We start from the raw sequence: 6,000 nt of genomic DNA, 5'->3' as shown, positions 1-6,000 counted from the left end.
GACGAAAGAGAGAGAAAGAGAGAGAGAGAGAAAATATAACCTGTCCTGCAACAATGCAACCGGCTTTTCTTGGGCATACTACGTGTACTATACAGCACTGGCGATGCCTGTCGTGTTTTCGCTCGTCTGCTCGCTTCACTGGTTACGTGCACATGATGTTCTTCACGCTACAAAATTTGCACTGCACTATAGCGTGGAGAAAACAAAATAAAGTAAAAGGACACAAACACGTGTGCCTATTTTACTTAAGAAGTTGTAAGCGTTCGAATGAAAGAAATAAAAAAGAAGAAGCATGGCGAAAAAGACAAAAAGAGAAAAAAAAAGAAGAAGAAAAGAAAGAAAGAAAGGAAGGCGAAAACAATGATGATGTGCTTTTCGAAGTGGACTCGTCGGGCTTTCGCAGCTTTTAACTTTTTTTGTGCCATCTTCTCGTATCCGACATAGCTTCGCAGTTAAGCATCGACGGCATACTGATTAGGTCAGTATTCTGGATAAAAAGCAATGAGAGAGAGAGAGAGAGAAAAAAAAATACCGAAACTGATTATTTTCGGGGGAAAGATATGCGAACTGGAACAAATTTGTTCTGTTCCGTTTGTTTTCCTGTGCGCTGTTCATCTGCGTGGGAGCACGGGCCGCGTTTTTGTGTTGTTCCTAGTCTGCGCATTGCTTTTCAATTCCGCGCTGCGGTAACCTTTATCTCTGTGCAACAAAATCGCAGGGAAAAAAAGAGAAAAATAAGAAACTGATTGTATGAACAAGAACAAAGCACCAAGGATAAAAAAAAGAAAGAAAAAAGAACAGCAATATTATTGTGGTTATGTCGCTCCATATAATCGTCGCCTTTCCGCTGCAGAAGGCTGGCAGCTTATAGAGCGCATGAATTGCAATATAGCAAGAGATCCATTAACAAGAACGGCGCCAGCAATAAACCTATGTCCACGCGTCCGTTTTACTGCTATCCCCAGTAATAGCTATGAAAACTTTGCGTTTTATTTATTGCTGTAGTGCAGATATTAATGCCTTCCCGCATATATACTGAAGGGCTGCTCTTGGGATTCAGTTCAGTTACAAGGGCACATAAAACTCGCGTAAGCGCCCTGGTTATATACACTGTGAGGAGCACGAGAAGATTTTCATTTTCATTTCGTTTATTTCATTTAATATACCTTAAAGACCCCATGGGGCATTACAGTTCATTTAAGATGGCCTGCTCTTTCAAGGGGAATGCTGGAAGAAGGAAGAAAAAGCAAAGAGATTGCAACACATTAAATAAAGAACAAAAGAGCAAGAGAGAGAGAGAGGGAAACGAAGAATGCGACGTTTGGAAGATCGTCTTTTTCTCTCCAGAAGTCCCACTTTTCTTTTTCCTCACTCGAGTTATTCGAGCACCTGAGAAACTATGTTGTTCCAGAACGCAGCGAATTTATTGGCCCTCTTTCCCAATCAGACTATGTACTCACCGCCTTCTTTTGTATCACAAACGAAGGGCGATGCTGCTTTTCTATCTTTTTTTTGCTTCATCATCCTTTCCTCCCCCACCCCTCCTCCCCCCAGCCCTCGGCCGCCGTTCGACCGGCCGTCGTCGCGCATGCGTCTTGGGCTCCGCCAGCCAACCAGCTGGTGGCCAAAATGGCGGTACCGATTCGCGGGTCCACCGGGAGCATGCGACGGACGGTGCCGGTCTAAGTCGAATCTGCCATGTGTCCCTCGTGAAGTGATACAAAAGACTTTGTTTCATGTGCAAGTCGTAGAAGCTTTAAGACACTGCTCTTCAGCAACGCAGGTGAGAGACGAGAGCCCTGTCGCTTATCGCATTCCGATAAATTTTTTTTTGTGTTGTTAATATGCAAAGTCACGGCGGAAGACGCGGAAACGACGACGTCGCGCGTTTCCGCAGTGTGCGGTCTGTAGCATGTGCTTCGCGTTCGACGGATGTCGCTGTGTCCGTCGCGTGAATTCAGGCTCGTTATACGGTCGCATGTTGGCGCCTAATTTCAAGTTTACGTGCGGATATGTCGTTTCAAAAGCACGTGTGTGTCATCTGCTACGCGTATGAGCTATACCTCGTGAAAGGGCTTGGGGAAAGCCTTGGGTGTATTCGAGTGTGCGGGGCATTTTTGAGATGTGGAAGCATGAACTTTGAAGGAGTTCTGCAGCCGTCCTTGCATACTGTCATAAGCACCATTGAAGCGTTTTTTTTTTTCTTTTCAGGCTTGCATTTGTCGATATCAATATATCGTATATACAATCAGTATGATATTTGTCGATATCAGTACAGTCAAACTCCTTTACAACGAAACTCAGAGGACAGCAAAAAAAAAAAAAAAATCGCAATAAAGGTATTTTTGTTAAAAAGGATGTCCATTATTGAACCTATAGGGCTCCAGCGGGACCGCAAAAAAATTTGCTGTAGTGGTATTTTCGTTAAAAAGGTGTTCGCTATAAAGGAGTTTGACTGTATATAGTATATATCACTATGATATTTGTAGATATCAGTATATATCACTATGATATTTGTCGATATCAGTATATAGTATTTTAATTTCAATTTCGGTTTATTTTTCCTTAATGGAGGGAGGAGGAGCAAAAAGCGAGTCAGGCTATATCAGTATGGTCTTCCCTTTTAGGGTCCTTGGGATATTTAAATAAATAAATAAATAAATATTTCTAGACGTATTTATCGTCACTCTGTTGTCATTAGAGAGTGTCAGTAGACCGTTGATAACGTCGCCGTGATGTCATCGTACCTACCGGAACCGATGGTAGCGTATATATGACACAGAATCTTATCCGTTGGTTGGGTGCGGTAGACACGGTATCCGTGGTCGGGGAAGCATGAGGTTGGCAACATAAAAAGACGACACGACGTGCCCAAGCTCAGGCGTCCCCAATCATGTATATGCTCAACGTATCGTGCCTGCTTATATCATTCCATTTTGTCTCTAGATACGGTACTTCGGAAGTCACGTTTATCAACGATCTACTAACGCCCTCTATCGGTTCCGATTTTCTTCCGTGTCAATGCAAGGCCCTTTACTGTGATCAGATAAATTTGCGTGGTTCGGTTTGGCACGGCAGTTCCCTTCGATTTGATACGAAAATAATGATTGAAACAATGGATGAGCATTGTAAATGCTCTGCATGTGATATACGCGATAATCAATCAATCAATCAATCAATCAATCAATCAATCAATCAATCAAATATTTATCAAAGTATATTATAAATACAAATTATTTATTATTATTTGATGTGAATTCTATGTAATGTGCAAATATGATAGTATTGCACGAAATGCAAACATTTACACAATGACCACCAGACTAATAAATATACAATTTTTAAAAAATAATTTGGCTACAGCCAGTTGACAAATTGATCCATTAGTTGCCTGCCAAACGTTGCGAGGTAGCGAGCTATAAAAAAGAGATTGCAGCATTAAAGGGATCGTAGCCTACAGAACATGCTCATATTGCTCCAGTCTTTCTCCCATTTTAATCTGCGTGAAATGCTGTCTCGGTAACAACAGTGTATTGATGCTCTAAGCAATTAGTCATCAGCACTAACATAATATACAAATACAACGGCCATCTTCTAGCCCCTGAATGAGAACCCCTTATTTGGTAGAAGGCCCAATGGGGTAGCTCCACGGGCAGTAGAGAAGAGACGGAAACTGGGGGGAGCTGCGCAGACAGCTGACCTACTTGCATCGCCTATTCCCACTTGGTGCGACAACATCTACACCTAGTGGTGTGATTATATTGCACATCGCAAGCGCTGGCACCTTTTGCCATACACGACGTGAATCCGACACAGGTGACATTCTCCAAAATACTTTAGCAGAAAATGCGAAAAGCGTCAACGGCTTTCTGCTTCCACGTAAGCGCGAGTGCTCAACATCTTGTCTTTATAGGCACTACTAACAGTGAGAAGTATCCTGCGGCGCAGCCACAAGATATTCCGTAGCAGACGACAGGAAAAGACGGTGTCGTCTGTTCCGCGCTTGCGCACTGTCGTCTGCGAAGTGCGCACTCCGTATATTTGGGTACCATACGATTGCTCAACATAACACGCGGCGGTACTATTGCCTCATCAGCACTTTTTTTTTTGTTGCTTTTTCTTCCACTATAATATTGCATGATGACACAGATGAGCTACTATTATGTACCATTTCGAAATAATCTGCACCAGTTACACTAACTTTTCCATTTTTCATGAATTATGCTCGTTCTTTTTCGGTCATCCAGTGCGCCCATCAATTAAACGTCCTAAATATTTCCTATTGCAAAACTCTCGCAAGGATGAGCCTTTATTATGAACATTATTTTCAAGATTCTGCTCCTTTTGCAGCCCGATAAGCCCGATCCTGGCTGCTCCACTGCACAAAGGTGACTTCGCCGTACCTGACATCACCATTAAAGTTCGACTCGTGAAACTGTTTTTTTCTGCATGAAAACCCTGTGCGTGCGGTGTTATATTGAAAAAGGGGATCTGTGATGATCCTGGATTTCGTTCAACTTCTGTTAAGTCACACACCCTGAAAAACGATGCTAACAGAATATGCATGTAGAATAGACACGTACATACATATTACACATTTCGCACTTCCGTTATTCGAGGAAACCCAGCTGTAAGTACTTTACCAAATATTCACTTGAAGTTTTCTCTGTTTGGGATTTTTCGACTTATCCCCTTATTGCATACACGCGGGACAAGGAAAGGCGCCGAGGCAGGATCAAAGGATGACATATCTTTTCTAAAGCCTCGCGCAGTATATTTCGTCACACGTACTCAACACTGCTGCGAGGCACGTATTTTTCAGCGTATAAGCACCAGCGTTCGTTGCAGTCGTAGTCAACAAAAAGCAAGCGGTATTTAAAATCTGAGCGATATATCTGCACTGTTGCCTTATGCAAGTTCATCAGTAAAGCTGCCAGTTATCATTACGTCATATCGTCTTCGATAATCGTAATTGACTCACTACATGTCCAAGCGTGTCAAAGCCAAGTCCATGTCAGATGTGTGGTCACGCGCGATATGCCTATCGCGAGCTTATAGGTTGTCACTTCAGGAAGATAACCAATCGCGTTACAACGCGAGACAGATGTGAACCGTTTCGCCTTTTCTAGTTTATCACGCCTACGATATGATCTGCGTTAGGTGGGCCCTATGGGTGTGTGCATGCTTTCTGTCACACTCTGAGACATGCTGAAGCCTACTATGTCTGTCGATGATGGTTTGCTGTACGTCGGTTTTTTGTTGCCCGTACATGACGACCTTTTTGGCAAGGAGCCTGGGGTACACGTCAGTGACGTCACCCATGGTAGTCATGGATTTCAAGAGCCAACGGAACTTGTGATGCAACGAATAAGGCAGCCAAGGAGGACGTGCGGGGTGCAATCTGGCAGCTAAGATATTTCAACGGGGATGAAGGTATGACGAATTTCTCGCTCACCATAATGAAGGCTTCCGTGGCACAACTGTGGCAGGTTGAACCGCTTTATTACTAGTAATCTTTATTTTCATCAATGGCAAATGAGTCTTACGGGGCTGCCTAACGGCGAATTCGGGTGGTCATTTCATGGCAACACGGCCAAGTGCTCGGAAATTGCTAGGTTGGCGCCCGCGCTGGATCATGTGACCGTTACCAGCCAAACATGAGTGCCAGGTATCCAGAGGTCGGCATTTTGGCTCACGATCACACTCATCTGATAAGAGCGCGTCGACCTCACACTCACTATGAACTCACGCGAAGGCCGATATCACGCCCTGTATCGCAATATTTTCGGGAGCTTGAAATAATCAAAACGTTCGAGGCTATAAAAGTTGACGATGGCAGATGATCACGCCGTCAGACGGCCTTCACACGAATTATTGACTTGTCGCACTCTCGCGATCATGATGTCAACACGCGATGTCAGTTATGGCATATTAGTGCACTCACTAGATAATGTAAAATATCATCTCATCATTTATCTACGACTGTTATTCATTGTATGT

General features: G+C 43.5%; 1 protein-coding gene across 3 annotated transcripts in view; it reads left to right on the top strand.

Moving 5' to 3' along the window:
• Window positions 1-1,640: 1,640 nt before the first annotated feature.
• Window positions 1,641-6,000, top strand: part of LOC135366755 (muscleblind-like protein 2a) — a 304,286-nt gene continuing 299,926 nt past the window's right edge. For 2 of the 3 annotated variants that reach the window (XM_064599628.1, XM_064599625.1), the window contains exon 1: window positions 5,199-5,433. The gene's annotated coding sequence lies outside the window, so the exon portion shown is untranslated. Of the gene's footprint in view, window positions 1,784-5,198; window positions 5,434-6,000 lie in introns of those variants that run through there. The other variant, XM_064599626.1, reaches the window with a different exon arrangement.

This window comes from Ornithodoros turicata, chromosome 8, assembly GCF_037126465.1.
Source record: "Ornithodoros turicata isolate Travis chromosome 8, ASM3712646v1, whole genome shotgun sequence".
NCBI classification, from domain to species: domain Eukaryota; kingdom Metazoa; phylum Arthropoda; class Arachnida; order Ixodida; family Argasidae; genus Ornithodoros; species Ornithodoros turicata.
This window is presented reverse-complemented; position numbering and strand designations above follow the sequence as displayed.